The following is a 17397-nucleotide window of genomic DNA, read 5'->3' as shown; positions in this document are numbered from 1 at the left end:
AACATTTAAAAAACTTGATCTAAAGGAAAAAATTTGAGAATAGAAGTCAACATCAGAAAACACACTCTTTTTGAACACAATATAAAACAGTCTTTAAAACATAATGACATACTGGGCCTAAAGCAAGTCTCAACAAATTTCAAAAGATTGGTGTCATAAGACCATATTCTCTCTTCACAATGTAGTTATAATAGAAATCTGTAACTCAAAGATAACCAGAAATGTAACAAATGAATAAAAGATAAAATAATGGAATTTAGAAAATATTTAAAACTGAACAATAATGAAAACACATATCAAAACTTGTGGGACACAGTGAAAACAGTACCTAGTAATACAGCTTTCAGTGCTTAAATTAAGAAAAAAAAGGAGAGAGAGAATTACTGAATTAAATACCCAAATCAAGAATAAGAACATTAGAAAAAGCAAAACAGAATAAAACCAAATGAAGTACAAAGGAAAAGGCAAGCCCTATTCTTGGGTAGGAGGTATTATCTCTCAGCTCCAAACCAACCCACCTTTCTATACTGTTTGTGCTTAGCTTTGTGACACTGGGGCTGACTCTGCAAACTAAATTTCTCCTTTCCAGCTGATGTCCTTGTAGGTCTGCCAAATGGGATCTCTAGAGGAGAATGGAAAGCAGGAGTAGGGGAAAAGGAACGTCCTCCTTCCTGTTAGCTTGAGAGTCTCACAGTATTCTCCCAGCAACAGCTCTTAACCCCTTACAGCAGCAGCTGGCCCCAGGGCCCAGCTGACTTTGGCACCCTCAGAATCAGTCAAGGCACCCCCCCAAAGATAGATTAGTATTTCTGAGGGGCAGCACTTCTTCCTCTGAGGTCTAAGCCCAACTCCATGGGGCCTTTCTCCAAGTTTCTAGGTTCTGATTATCTCAGAGTCTTCCCTTTGTTCGTCTGGCTCCAGGGGAGGTAGTTGCTTCCTGAAAATGTTATCCCACTGTTCCTTTTTTGCTTTTCCAGCTCTCCAACACTTGTTTGACAAATTCCCAATATTAAATTACGTGATAAAATACCTAGTGTGTTTGCTTTGTTGATTGGAACTCCACAAGTAAAAAGTGAGTCATTGTAAATTACATAATTCTTGTTATAAAAAAAAAATGAAACACATTCATTTTTTGGGGGGTGGCACGGGGAGAGGAAGCAGATAAAGCTTGAGAAAGAATTAAATTCCAAGGGAAATCTTTCATCTGGGACTTACTGAAACAGCAGATTATACTTGTAAAGTTTAGAAGTTTTAGAAAGCACAAAGAAAGCTCTAAGCAAAACTGAGAAATGCTTTCACCCAAAGGTACATATTACAGATATGTTCCTTATCTTAAACTTTCTAAAAACAGACTATAGTAATCATTTTTTTATGATTTATCTTAACTAAAAGGAAAGAAAATTATATAAGACTTTGAGAGAAAGAAATTATCAATTTTAAAGATAATTTTAGTTAAAGAATATTAAGAAAGTACTACTCCTGTTGTTTATTTTAGCACTCTGGACTTAAATATTAACTTCAGTGCATTTTTTGAAATTAAGTTGTTCTCAGTCTAAAAGTTTAATTTGACAGACATGCAAATCTCCTTAATAGTCTAGACAAAGAAATACAGTTCCTAATTCAACTCTCGTTCAGCAAATAATCCACCACCTATTTTTCTCTCAACAAATTCTATCAGCCTAAAAGAGACTGCTTTATATAATTTAAGTGAGAATTAATGGGAGTTCTGAAGCTATATAAAATAGATGTAAATAAGTTAGAATGTCAGTAATTCTCAATAGTTACCACCATAAAGTAGGTATTAAAAATTGCTGGGTGGTAGGTGGTATGTAATAAATTTAAAGCAAGAACTGACCTTTCAAATGCATACATGCAGAATATCAAATGAGATTAGATTCTTTCTGTGTTATACTTGTCAGTATTTTGCTTTTCAAATTATTCTTTTTCAAATTTACTAAGTTTTTTAGAATAAATACTAGGGAAAATGACACAAAAATGAGATGTTATTAAATTGTGCACCTAAACAATTTAAAAGATATCATAACATATTAACTGAATTAACAGTTAACACAAAGTAATGTTAAAAGTTATAATTATGTGGCCGGCCCCATGGCTCACTCAGGAGAGTGCGGCACTGGTAGCTCCAAGGCCACAGGTTCAGATCCTATATAGGGATAGCCGATGTGCTCACTTGCTGAGCATGGTGCAGACAACACTGTGCCAAGGGTTGCGATCCCCTTACCGGTCAAAAAAAATAATGATAAAAGTTAAAATTATGTATTCATGTATATTATATATTTTCCTGGAAAAGATCACTAATAGTCACTGAAAATTTAAAGATGCTGTCCTAACTTTCAAGCATGAAAGTCTAAATTAATAAAATACCTTGAATATGGCAATGTCATCAACACTGCTAAGGCCTGTCATATCAAACTTTTAAAAATCCACAAATCCGTAAAGAAATAAAAATGATAATGTTTAATCAATGAAGAGCCAATATGTTTGCAAACTGTATTCACATCTATTTTTTTTTTTTTTTTTTTTTTTTTTTTTTTTTTTTTGTCTTTTTCTGTGTCCGGCAACGGATCGCAACCCTCAGTGTCGCCCCCGTACCGGACCAGGACCGGCAACGGGATAACAACCCTCGGTGTTGCTCCCACACCTCGCTCAGCCAGTGAGCGGGAACCGGTCTGTATGTGGGATCTGACCCCTCGGCGGGAGCGCCACCACACTCCCAAGCGGCGCACTATAGCAGTGCACCACCGGGCCGGCCCTCACATCTATTTTTTTTTTTTTTTGTCTTTTTCTGTGTCCGGCAACGGATCGCAACCCTCAGTGTCGCCCCCGTACCGGACCAGGACCGGCAACGGGATAACAACCCTCGGTGTTGCTCCCACACCTCGCTCAGCCAGTGAGCGGGAACCGGTCTGTATGTGGGATCTGAACCCTCGGCGGGAGCGCCACCACACTCCCAAGCGGCGCAATATAGCAGTGCGCCACCGGGCCGGCCCTCACATCTATTTTTTATTTGATCCATACAATAGCTCTATGAAGATTGATTCTACTTTTAAAGTATCTCTCTACTCTAACTAATCTGTGTTCACACTAACACAATACTCAAAGTCCCCACCACCTTGCTCTTAGAACACTATAGCTTCTTATTTGGTTTTCAGGCCTCTAGTGTCTTTTTAATCTAATCTACTGTTTATACCATCATCAATTTTGCCCTGATTAAACACAAATCTTTTCATATCACCTCCTGCACCTACCCCTTATTAGTTTTGTCCTGTCCCCACTGCCTAAAGGATAAAGTGTAACCACTCCAGCATGACATTAAGCTCTGCAACCTGGTCTTAGTAAAGTTTTTTTTTCACTCCAGTCAGGTTAAAATAACAAACACAGCAGACTTTTCCTTCTCCCTGGAATACTATTCCATCCTTCTTGAATTCCTTACTCATCATGTAACCTCCCAAAAAAGAGTGTTCCCTGACTTTTATCTCAGCAGAATTAATCAGTCCCTCACCTGGGCTCCCAAAGAATACTGTAATACCTGGACTTTTTTGTGTATTGTTAGTGTAATCTCTAGTGTAAATCAGTAACACCGAACATAGTGCCTATCATACAGCAGCCCTCAACAGATATTTGATGACTGGATGAATGAGTGAAGAAACAAAGTGAGAGAAGAGGTTATTACTTCTTTTTTACCCATGAAAAAAGTTCAGGAGTGATTTTACGGTTCAGAAGTGATTCAGCTAAGGTCCTGTAACTAGTTAATGGGAAAAGATTAGGATCTGGATGATTCCCTATTCTTTACTTTTCATCAAAAATTCACTTATTTTCATTGTTTAAGTGTGATTCTTCTTTTAAGCTTAGCTAGTAATTGACCATAACCTGATAAAAATAATGATAATTCTAAAACCAGATTGTAGGGCCGGCCCCGTGGCACACTCGGGAGAGTTCCGTCTTTGGGTGCGCAGCGGTGCTCCCGCCGCGGGTTCGGATCCTATATGGGGATGGTCGGTTTGCTCACTGGCTGAGTGCGGTGCAGGCAACACCAAGCCAAGCATTGTGATCCCCTTACCGGTCACAAAAAAGACAAAAAAACCCCCCAAAAAACCCAGGATTGTAGCATTAAGTTCTTTCATTAGAAACATTTACACGTATAAAATTTAAAATTCTCCCACAATAAGAAATTCCTATTTATTCAAGTGCCATACCTTAAATTGCCTAATTTAAAACACAACTTTTATGGAAATTATTATTTAAGTTATAAACTGGTACTGTTGAAACATGGACAGGGAAATGAATGACAGCTGAGAAGGCATCTGGACGATGTTAAAACTCTATGTGGCCTTCACTGGTTTAGCATAACTACAGGATTCTAGGAAAAGGAAAGAGCATTTAGAAAGTCCTCACAGACATAATCTACTGTGGTTTGTTCATATAACACTGAGATCTGCTTTATTATGGAAGAGGATCAGACATAAGTTTGGCTATGGAGCCAAGTTTTTTTTTAAAAAAAGTTTTCTTTAGGAAAATTAATGTGTTAATGATATAAAGGATGATTTGAAGAAGGTATATACTGGAAGCAGAGTCAAATTTGGGGTTTTCTGCAATAACCCATAGAGAAAGACTAGAATCATGGTAATAGCTTTGAGAAGGAAATGAGAGAGAGAAAAAATAAAAATAAAACATTATAACAGGATGAAGTGCAAGATATTTGATTTGGCTATTATGAATTTTATATAACTGAAAAATTTTTAAAGAATCAACATTTTACAAATAAGAATTAACATGGGGTTTTAAAAAGTTACTCTGGTTTCTGGACAAAATGGCAAACTATCTCCCACTTCTGAATCCTGTGTCTGGCAAAACAAGAGGATGGCACAAGAATGGGAAATATCTGGGAGACAGAAGGTGTTTGGGCACTTGTAAGTGGGAAGATAGGATATGGTAACCACCCTGGCCGGGGCCAAGCAGACTAGGGAAAGATTTTGGCTGCAAACTTTACTTTTCACATTGCCTTGAATTGATCATTATCCACTATGTCACTACTTCAGGGCTAAAAAACAGCACAGATATCTCAGCATGCAGTCCAGTTGGTGTAAGGTATAAGAAATAGGTGGAAAGGTTGGCTTTAGAGTATCAAATAGAATAGATACCCTCCCACCACCACCCCACCAAATCTACATCTATACATATTATGGTGAAATTTAAGATCAGAGACAGAATATTCTAGAGGAAAAAAATCAAATCACTTGCAAAGAATTAAGAATTTGATTAACAAACTTCTTCAATAAAAAGACCAATGAGTAATATTTTCTAAGAGTTGAAGGAAAAAAATTGGGAAGCTAAAAATGAATCTGCAGCTATACTATCAGTCTATTAAATGTGAAGATGTAAAAATCTTCAGAAATGTTACTGTAGAAAGAATAAAATTTTTAAATAATGTTTTGAAATTACCTTAATATTAGAGGTTACTCCCTCTGTGCCAGATACCACTAATTCTTTCTGCTTCAATGAGATGCAAAGTTTAGAACGCTGAGAAAGCAGTTAGTAGATTCACATGCTGTTTGTTTCTCCATTATAATAAGCAAAGCCTGAACTATATTTATTTGGCTTTAGACCCTCTGCTTGAAAGTAAAAACCTGAAGTATCTAAGCAGTCCTCACCTGTGGCCCAAGAAGCTACTCTCTACTTACAGTCTCCCCAGGGCTTAACCCCATCAACCCATTTTGAGTAAGTGAACTGATTTCTCTTTAAACAAATGGTAAAGCCCTTTCCTTAATTAGAGAAAAGTAAGGCAGCCAGTCCTACAACAACAAAAAATTAAAACAGGGAACTTCATACATATTAACCATCCTCTCAAAAAAATGAAAAACAGCAAAACAACTTCTCACATATCTTATTAAGGAATAAGGTTCACAAATATACTTGCTTGTATGAAATAAAAGGTATTTGGGAAGAGATAGGGTGAGATGGGGTTAGAGATGTGGAAAGAATGCTGAGGATTACTGAAGTTGACCATTGTAAACATTTGAATCATATTTTTTTAGTTTTTTTTTTTTAATATTAATGAAGTTCAAAGAACTTTCTGGATTGCATGTGCCCATCTTTGTAAGAAAAGAATCTGAAGTTGACCATTGTAAACATTTGAATCATATTTTTTTAGTTTTTTTTTTTTAATATTAATGAAGTTCAAAGAACTTTCTGGATTGCATGTGCCCATCTTTGTAAGAAAAGAATGGAGAAGAATTACCTCCACCCTATGAAAATGTAAAAAGTAACCTCACATACCATCAGAGTAACTGTTCCCCCCACATAAAGAGGAGAAAAAATTTATTTATGTTTTCTATATTCATAACGAAGTTAAATGTTATGTGCAAGAATGTAAGAGATTAGTTTCATTGATACATTCAGATTTTTTTAAAAATGGAATTATATTACTAAGCGATTAGTTTTCTCCTAATACCTATAAGTATAATCAAAAGAAAAAGTACTTATCAATAAGAATGTCATTTAATTCTAGTTCATATTACATGTTAGTCTAATCTCTGTTGTACAATGTTACTTTACTAAAAATAGTATAGCAGATCTAGAAGTATCAGAGACAATAAGAGAGAATGTTAAGCTCAATTAGACTTTCTCTTATATGTTGATTTTGTCACCTACACAAAAGCAAATAAAATATACTTTACTTTCCAATAATAATAAAAAGTGTCACAACATTTACACATTTATTGAGTGCCTATTATGTGCCAGACACTATCATAACTACTTTATTTATCTAAGTCTAATGATAATTAATGTTAAAAAGTAGAAGTATTCCTGTACCAAAAATTTCATTATTTTTACAGTTTTTATTATTGTAAAAATAGAAAAGTAGAATAAACTATTGATAATAAAAACAGTTTGCCAAAATATTAGCAGAAATTACATTTTTAGTTATAATCATAATTAATTTAATAATCAGTAAAATTACCCTTTTTTCATTCAACTTTTTTCTTTTAAAAAAGGTAACAACCTAAAGAAAAACCTGGGTTTTCATCTTATATAAATAAGATATTAAGTGACCTGATAAAAATGTGAGTAGGTGTCCTAGATTTCTGATTTATAAATCTTATATAAAAACTTCTCATAATGATGCATAAAAAACTGTTCAAGGTTTTCTTTCAGAATCTATTGGTTTAGTGGAAAACTTATGAGACTAACAAATATTCTAACAATCATAGTTATTGGAATCATGAAATACATTTAAAAAAAGTAAAGATTGATAAAGCAGTATACAGCACCCACACTCAGATACATATAAATACATGTAATAAAATATTGTACATCTGAAACACAATAAACACTAAAAGTAATAATGTTTATCCAGAACTGATATATTAATCATTCATTAAAAGTAATGATCATTATTCTTCCTAGAGAAGTTGTTGTTTAAAACAATTTTATTGTATTCACCTGAAAACTTCATTAATGTGCAATTTAATTAGGATTCTAGAGTGACTCTTTATATTAAAATAGGTTACATTTCTCTACAGACTTTTTTTTTTTACCTAAATAAGCTTCTTTGTTAATTACATCTTTTACATAAATACTGGAAAAATTATGCTACTCTTCTACATTCATTGTTTAGTTATCAAAGGGAGAGCAAATTTCTAGAATATAGAGAGACTCTGGAGCAATTTCATCCTAATATTTCTTTAAAATCTGTATTAATAATAGCTAATATTCATTGAGCACTTAACATAGGCTAGGCACAGTTCTAAGTACTTTACAAGTATTAAAAAATCTAAACATTATAACGATCTATTTTTATTCTTATTTCATAGAGCAGGCAACTAGACAGAGAGAGACTAAATGAAATGGGCAGATTAACATCTACAAGTGGCAGAGATGGAATTTTAAATCAGGTAGTGAGCAGAGTTCCATAATCCATGCTTTACTACATTATACTACAAAAGAATGAATGGTAAAAATATCTTATTTCTGTCCTATTTTAATATTTTATATTATCTTGTTGATATGGTTTTATGACAATGACAAACTAATTAAACTACAAGTTATATTAAAAACTTTTTCTAATAGGAGAAAAAGTGGGGAAAATTTTATTTTCCATTCCTAGTGCAATCATTCACATTCCTACATTAAAGGTTCATTTACAGACAGAACTTGATCTGAGTCCTTATATCTCTTGCTCTATTTATTTTCTAGTGTTTTATTTTAAAATATATGAATATTATAAACTACAAAATCTGTTTTTAATCTTGGCTCTCTTGCATGATCGCTCACGCTCTCTCGCTCTCATTCTCTCTCTCTCACATACACACCCCACCCACACAATACCCCTAAGAACTTGGCATTTGGCATTCTGAATGCCAAAGATATTGTTTTGTTCTGTCTTGCTAATAAAAAGTGATTCTTATATTCAATCCAACCCAAAATATTGAGGAAATGTCCCAAACAAAAGATGAAAATTAGAGTTGCATCATTTCTTCCAAATCCATCTTTTTTTTGTGGTACCGCCTGAGAAGACACTGGCTGTCCAGTTGCTCTCGGATCCACGAGTACATTTTACATAAAGGGAAGTTCAAACATGTTTATTAGTGCTTGTAAAAAACTAAATACAAAACAGGTTTGCTGTACACTAGATGATCCCCTCAATCTCACTGAAGCTTAATTCCCACTGTCACTGATGAGGGTGGGAAATCCTACTATGGTAATTGAAAGGTGGTGCCTTAAAGAAGTGACTAGATTGTATGACCATGCCACAGTGAATGATCAAAAATGGTGGCCAGGAGTGTAGTTCAGAGGGCTTTAAAAAGAGAGTGAAGGAGGAGGTTAGTCCCTCTTCTCTGCCATCTTTGCAATGTGATACCTGCCGTCACTGAAGTCACCACTAAAGAAAGCCTTCACCAGATGTGTTCCCTGGACTTTGGACTTACATCCTCTAAAACTGTAAGCAATAAATTTCATTTTCTTACAAAGTATCCAGTTCCAGGTATTTTGTTATAAGTAACAAGAACAGACTAATACAAGAATTTCTTCGTATGTTCAAACCTTTTGAAGGTCAAAAAGGATAAAATGTCCCTTTATAATAAAGGATTGTAGTGCTAAATCTATTCAGCTCTGCCACCTCAATTCTCCTTCTTTAGCTATTAAACAAGGTTGAAGTTGAAAACCAATAGCCCAGATCTGAACACCTTTTCACAGTTTCAATTTGATCAACAAATGTACTTCCAGCTCTTACCTGAATATAAGTACATACTCTGTTCTTTTAAGTTCCTGCCTTGTTCAGCCCAATAGGAATGAGCATTAAAATTTCTGCATTTTACATAAGATATTTTTAGGAATTTCTAGCAACCTCCTAATACTAATTTAACTAAACTGAAAAAGGTCAATACATAGTTTTAACTTACTAATCTAAAATATGAAAAAAAAAAATCTCAGTAATTATTTTATTAAAAGTCATGAATCATCCCTGACCTGCAGTAGGAGGGGTCCCAGGTAGAGACTCTGGGCAGTACTCTAGCTTCTGCCCTCTCCCTGAGGTAAGGGACATTGATTGACCCTCCTTTGCACTGCTTGACCTCTACACTACTACTCCAGTAACAAGCAGGTGTCTCCGCCCTCTCCCAGCTGGCTCTGTGGAGACAGTGGTGAAGTCCTGTCATGTAAGACACAAGTGAAGCAGACAAGAACAGCACTGCAGAGGCTTTATAAACTAAACTGACATCAGAATTACAACCCACAAAAGTGAACCAGAACATGCATTCTGAACCTAAACAGGCTGAATACCTGTTAAGAAATAAGATGTCAATAGGAACAAGAATCTTATAAATATTTAAAATATTCAGGATACAGTCCAAAATTACTCATTACACCAAGAACCAGTAAAACTTCAACCAACATAAAAAAGACAATCAACAGATGCAAACACCAACCTGATACAGAAACTGAAATTATTAAACAAAGATTGTAAAGAAGCTATCAAAAAAATGTTCCAATGAGCAATTACAAAACTATTCTAACAAACAAAACTCATAAATCAAATATTTCCCTTGGCCCTTTAAGAAAACAAGCAAAATGAAACTGCTTCTCCCAGTATGGCTATTTCCTTTATTGTGCGAGTGGAACCATTCTGTTTTATTCAGCCCTTTTGCTCAGAAATTATTAGGATTCCTAAATTTTTAAAATTTACTGAAGCAGTTAAAATTCTAACCTTTTAAAAGTCAAGTGTACGTACTGACATATAGTATACGTATATACACATATAACTATACGTATTAACATATAGTTAATAGCATTAACACTAAGGAAGGTCAATATTTAAGTAAAATTGAACTATATATTTAGTTTTCTTTAGTCATTTCCCTTCCCTCATTCTAAGTATCTAGAATTACCAGGCATTTGCATTTTTTCACTAATGACATTTTCTTCCTTGTCTTATAGCAGTCTTGAAAACAAGACTATCGTTGAGAAGTCATACTACTATCTTTCATGAGTTTTGTGAGTCTATACCTTCATGAAAGTAAAACAATGTCCACTGTTACAATAAGCCTAACCGGTCTTTACTTTTTATATAATAGTTCCCCCCCCCCCAAACATAAAATAGCAGAGAATGCATAGTAAATCAGCTATAGTAACATTCTTGGATGCCTTAGATTATTAGTAACAGTAATGTAGACTTAATTTATATTTTCCAATTCCTTTATTCACTAGAAATATTTCGGGATCTCCAAATCCCAGTTTCAACACGATGCTAGTTAACTAGCACTGTTTTGAAGCAGATGACAGAAACATTAAGATGCAATATTCTCTATGTCTATTGCTCCGACCTATGTCCAGTGTCTTCCTATTGTTGATGCTCAGAGTTGGTGACTGTCTCCTCCTAGGTCCTAACATCTTCTGAAAAATGTAGATGCTTTATTTAAATTATGTGATGTTTTGAATTGAATGTGATTTGAGTATAAAGTTACTTGGCGTAAAGAATTCCCTTCATATACTATTTTAGATTCCCTAATGCCATTATTTCTTTTTCTAATTATCCCTAACAGGAAAATCTAATGTTGTAGCTGTTGTTAAAAGGTATACAGATTAAGTCCATATATATCAATATTTCCCTTAAAGGAACTCAAGTTTTAGAAAGAACATACTCAGAACATGCTTTTTAGATCATGAGTTTACTTACAAAAGTTTTTAAGTATTGATCTAAACGCCCAGTAGCAACTTTAGTATTACTGAATCTTAGAATCTTTAGAACTTCTGTATGAACATTCTCTCTCAGTTGAAACAGTACACTAGTAGATCTCTCCAGGTCACTCAAAAACATACCCTAAACCTACAGATTTTCTCTTAAACTAATAGTTCTAATTAAGATAAAAAGGGGGAAGAGGAGAGAAGTTGAGTATTGAGAAAACTACTTCAAAGTAATTAAACTATTCTTGCATACTTCCCTCTGTTTTTGCTGTGAAAAACAGGTTTGAAAGTTTCTGACAGCTGCAGTTAATACTAAGGCATCTTGTGCAAAATAACTCAGCATAAAAATCAAGCTAAAACTGGACCGGATACCAGTATACTTAAATGAAATGCCTATTACATCACGTAAAGAGTTAATATGAAGATTAAATTAAGAACAAGGATGCTTAGCAACTTTGTAGCACTCTATTTGGTTGAATAAGCAAAGTAAAAAAATGTTTAAAAGGATCAGAAAGCTGAAACTTGACTTTCTAAATTGGATTGAAATGTGACATTGACAAGAGCTAAATGGAATAGCTTGGGCTATATCAACAGTTGTAAAAAATGGGAAGAACACTTCATATATCACTGTTGAGGTAGGACAAGATTAAGCCTTTGAAGGTTTTGCACTATCAAGTCATCCTAAATCTCTCAAAAAATATATTTTAAAAATATATGAGCAGGAAGTTTCTATATTTATCATTTACCCTTTGTTTAGCAAAAAAAAAAATTGTTTTCTTGAATGGTTTAAGAACATTGCTTAATTCTTCAACATCTTCAACTACTTCCTCTACTGGATCATTCCAACTAGCATGCAACCAATCTAGTATTTGACATCCTTATGAAAAAAACATATTAGGTCCCATCTCTTGATCTTGTATCTCTACTGTCCTTTATAGCATATGTTATAGAAAGAACTGTCTTTACATACTGCCTCCACCTCTGTGTCTCATATTTCTAGTTAGCCTTTAAATCTAATTTCTAGTCTCCTCATTCCATATAAACTTTTCTTGTCAAGGTCACTAGTGACTTTTATTCTGAAAATCCAGTGGTCAATCCTGTCCTCATTTTGTTTAACCTCTCAGAAGTAATTTGACATAGTTAACAAATTCATTCCTAATGAAAGACTCTCTCCTCAAGGTGTCTGTGATTCCACAGTCTTATGTTCTTGTCTTGGTTTGACTTTTGTTTCTATTTCCCCTCATTAATACTCTGGCTACATATTTCCTGACAGTAACTCTAAATGTTGGCATTCCTCGAGGGCTCACAATGAGCCTTCTCTCTCTCTCAGTATCTTTTCTCTTAGAAGATATAATGCTTTCCAATGACTTAAATGTTCTCTAGATGCTGACAAATCCCAAATTTATATCACAAGCCCAAACTTCCTTTTGAGTTTCACATCTGTATATGTGGACCTAATGGAGGTCCAAAATTAAACTCGTGATCATCCCTGAAGCATCATTACCTATTCCAACCCTACCCTTGCAGAATTTGTTGTTCTCTCACTTTCTCCTAACTTGTAAATGGTGCCACTTCCACCCAGTCACTGAAGCTACAAAACCAACACATCCTTTTCCTTTAACCTCCCACTTTCAAATCCACGTCCAGGTTCTTTCAATAACACTTCCAATATCTGACTTGAACGTACCCACTTCTCTCCAACTGTTCTGCCACCATCAACTCTTACATGTACTACTGCAAGAGCCAACTGAAATTTCCTTACTTCCTCTCTGACCACTCGGAACCAATTTCTATATAACAGCCAGAGAAATCTTTTGAAACTGAAAACTGGATCATACCCACTCCACCACTTAAAACTCTTTCATGGTTTCCCACCACACTTGGAATAAAATACAAATTCCTTACTCGCTATCTTAATCATCCCGTCTTAGCTGTTCTAACTGTTGTAACAAAATACCATAAGCTGGGTAGCTTATAAACAACAGAAATTTATTTCTCACAATTCTGGAGGCTAAGAAGTCTGAGTCAATGGAGCTGGCAGATTCAGTGCCTGTGAGTGGCCATTTCCTGGTTCACAGATGACTGTCTTTTTGCTGTGGCCTCACATGGAAGAAGAGATGAGAGATCTCTCTGGGGCCTCTTTTATAAGGGCAGTAGCCCCTCATGAAGGCTCCATCCTCATGAACTAATCACTTTTAAAGGCCCCACCTCTGAATACCATCACTTTGGCAGCTAGGATTTCAACATTTGAATGTTGGGGACACAAACATTCAGCCTATAGCATACGCCTTACCTCATTCCACTCTATCCTTTAGTCTCTTTTTTTTTTTGTGACCAGTAAGGGGATCGAAACCCTTGGTGTGGTGTCACTCGCACCGCGCTCAGCCAGTGAGCACACCGGCCAGTCCTATATAGGATCCGAACCCGCGGTGGGAGCGCTGCTGCACACCCAAGCGCCGCACTCTCCTGAGTGCGCCACGGGGTCGGCCCTATCCTTTAGTCTCTATACTCCAACCACACTTACTTTCAGTTTTAGTGAACATGCCAAGCCTTTTCTCTTCTCAGGGAATGTGTGCATGCTTAGAATAGGCACGAATGCTTCCCCTCCAACTTTGTCTGGTTAGCTTCTTCTCATTGCTCACATCTCAGATTCAATTTTACTTCTCAGGGAAGATACTCCCTAAGTATCCATCCCAAAATAGGTCTTCTCTTTTATTCTTTCTAACAGCATCTGTGCTTTCCTTTCACAACATCTGCAGTAATTTTTAATAAAAATATTTATTTGCTTATTTATCTGCTTCATTTTTAATATGTCTCTTACAAACTAACTGTAAACTCCACGGGGTATGTACCATGACTGTTCTGTCCACAAGTATATATAGTCTCTAGCATAAAACCACTGAAACAAACTAGGTGCCAAATTAAAATATTTTGAATAAATGATTGAATAATAATGTACTTATATGAATAATAAAGTAATTTGCTTAGGAAAGGGGCAAATGAAGTAATGGTCATATATTATAAATGACCATTTATAATAAAAGCACCTTTAATAAAAGTAAAATGAATAGCTAAAATAGAGTGCTTACATATACCACGCACTATTTAAAAAGTTAAATATATGTTAATTCATTTAATCCCCATGAGACCCTATGAGGCAAGTACTATCATGCCTAGTTTACAGACAAGAGAACAGATGCACAGAGAAGTTGAGTAATTGAACCCCATCAGTCTGGCTCTAGAAGCCATATTCTTCTCATTAGATTAGATCAGTGAAGAGAATTCAAAACATTCAGCTGCAAGGTCCTTAGGAGCAGACACAAGAACCATCCATTCAGCACAGAGGCTGGCTATAACCTAATGGGATGGCTGAGGGCATAAAAAAGCAGCTGCACATCAGCCTTAGTTAAACTGCTCAAACTCTCTTCAACCTTTTCACCAGAAGAGAAATAGCCAACTCCAAGAGCATATAAATAGTTCATTTAGTGGGAAATTTAACAAACTGGATTTAACAAACTGGATTTACCTGATCCAGTTTCTGCCTGATCCACAGACAGAAAAAATAGTTATGTCCTAATAATGACATTATACAAGGGTACTTCAAAAAGTTTATGGGAAGATTCGTATTATCTTTTAATACTATTTTTCCACAAACTTCTTGAAGTACCCTCATGCAGTCACATACTACATAACGTTTTGGTCAACAGCAGACCACACATACATACAACAGTGGTCCTATAAGATTATAATGAAGCTGAAAAATTCCTATTGCCTAGTGACTTCGTAGTTGTAATGTAGCAAATCACATTACTGATGTCTTTGTGGTGATGCTGGTGTGAACAAATATACTGCAGAATATGTTGAGGAGGAGTGCCTAGCTTAGAAAGCAAAGCATTTGATGCATTAGGCCTGACCCCAAGTAAAAGGGTTGTTGTCTACTTTAGAATTCTTGCATTTTTAAATGATTTCCACCCATCCCCATAGCAAAATAATAGTTACTAACAGTTAGCTAACACTCACTAAATGCCAGGCACAATCCCTATCTGTCATTTAATTTTCTTCACTTTGAGGGGGTTACAAAATCTTTATTTAACAGATGTGGAAAGTGGGCACATAGAGACTCAGCAACAACTATTTCCCTATTATCCCTTGTATTATGTTCCCTTTCATAATATACTTTCATGACAACAAAATTGCCTCATGACTCATTTCTCAGAACGATTCCCATTGTTAAGCAATGCATGACAGATAATCTCATAATCCTAATAAATGAAAATGTGTTCTTTATATCGAAAATATAACAATATTTAACAAGCAGTTTATCTTGGGAATGAAAATTATAATCTTTTTAATTAGCAATTCTTTTTCATTAGCAACTCTTTAACTCCTGTGTTGCTTCATATAAAGAAATAACTACTAAATTGGAAATCAAAGAAAGGGGACTTCTCAAGAAATTACTAAAAAGAGGCTTCATGAAATAAGGATGAAAAGCAAATAGATCTAAAGTGATCTTTTTAATATACACTATTTCTGTGAACCTACACATTAAACCTTTTGTGAGCTTCTTAAGACACGGAGATGGTTTACTAATCTTTGTTACCACAGGATTTGTACTGGATATCTCTGGAAAGCACAGAGAAATAGTAGTATTTGTGTTAGACTGTTAAGGATTATAAAAAAAAAGTTATCAAACTAAACAGAGAGGAAGGTAAATCTATGCAGAGGGAACCACGAGAACAAATAAGAATGTTTAAAAGGACCTGGTATGTTAAAAACAAACAAAACAGCAAATACTGTAGTATAGCAAAGACATGAGACATGTGGTACAAAGAAGTCAGAATGAAGACAGACAGCCAGCCTGGGATGAGACCTCAAATGCCCACATTAAGGAGTTGGTATTTTATTTTATTCCTAAGTAACCAAATGAGTTTTCAAAAAAGGTGAATTACATGATTCAGAATATAATTAAGAAGAATGTGGAGGATGAATTGAAAAAGTGTGGATCCCAGGTTTAATCCAAGGACACCTATTTTCGGTAGGAACAACAAAAGTCAAAGTAGTCACATATGAACAGTCCACAAATTACTCCAAAATCTACTTTTATCCTTCCCTTTGATACTTTGTTTTAGCTTGGGATCCCTGGTTTCCTTCTCCTGTCCCCAGCCCTTTCAGAGTGACTACTCATTTAGTCATCTACTGAGCATCTACTGAGCTTATCCAAATAACTTTTCTCGAGGTGCTTCCACTAAAATAAAATATTTCAGCAACATATACTATAATCTTCTTATGTACTCCTGCCTACACACCTCAATATTCCTATGATATTGTACTCGACCTTTTTTCCTCTGTATGTAGAAATGAGGTAGTGAGAGGATGTGTTGAAGCAAAAATCCAACATCAGAGAACAAATAATAGGCTATATCTACACTGCAAATAAGAGTTTGGGGAAAGGCAGAGAACTAATTTGAGTTTCTTAACTTGGGTTGGGTCTTAGGAAGCAAATAATTTATTTTTTTCCTTTTTTTATTAATATTATTTTTTACATTCTATGATGTTGTTGCAGAGCAGTTTAGGGGAGAGGGGGAGGAGAAAGGGGAAGGAAATGGGATGGAAAAAGGAGGAAGGATGAGGGGTGGGACTGAAGCCTGTGGCACCCCCCTCATTCCCAAGGAGAGACCAGGGGGATTCCAGGGGTGGCTTGGTCATTGCTAGGCCGGGTGCAGATGGCAGGGGGTAGTAGCAAAAGGCCTTGCTCCCCACCACCCCAGCTCGGGAACCTGGGGCCCTTCTTGCTACAGCTCGGTGGTCGTCACTGGTTGCACTTGTCAGTACTGCGTGGCCAAGGCCCAAGGCCCCCCACCACCCTGGCTCTGGAGAGCCTGGGGCAAGGAAGCAAATAATTTATATATAAGCCTTCGAAGTCACATCTGTGATCCTCTTTATGTAGGAAAAAAAAGAAAACAGAATTACAAAGAAACTATGTATGTGTATTAGTTGGGGAAGAGGGCAAGCAACAAAAATAAGATGGGCCTGATGAACAGAAGCAAGTAGAGAAAGGAAGACTAAACTATATACATCCCAAGAAATTTCACACAGAGGGAAGAGTGAACTGCAAGAATTTAGGAAGTGCCAGAATTTCAAAGAATGTAAGTCCAAAGGAAACGAGTTAGTAGACCATATACTTAGCAATGTGAG

At 35.6% G+C, this 17397-nt stretch overlaps 1 protein-coding gene across 1 annotated transcript in view; it reads right to left on the bottom strand.

Moving 5' to 3' along the window:
* The window catches only part of LOC103599419 (cytoplasmic dynein 2 heavy chain 1-like), a gene marked incomplete at its 5' end in the record, with an annotated part of 226059 nt that overhangs the window by 60584 nt on the left and 148078 nt on the right, over positions 1–17397 (bottom strand). The window lies entirely within an intron of this gene.

The sequence above is a fragment of the Galeopterus variegatus genome, unplaced genomic scaffold (assembly GCF_000696425.1).
Source record: "Galeopterus variegatus unplaced genomic scaffold, G_variegatus-3.0.2 Scaffold2954, whole genome shotgun sequence".
NCBI lineage: Eukaryota > Metazoa > Chordata > Mammalia > Dermoptera > Cynocephalidae > Galeopterus > Galeopterus variegatus.
The sequence above is the reverse complement of the archived record's forward strand: the minus strand, read 5'-3'. Positions and strand labels throughout refer to the sequence as shown.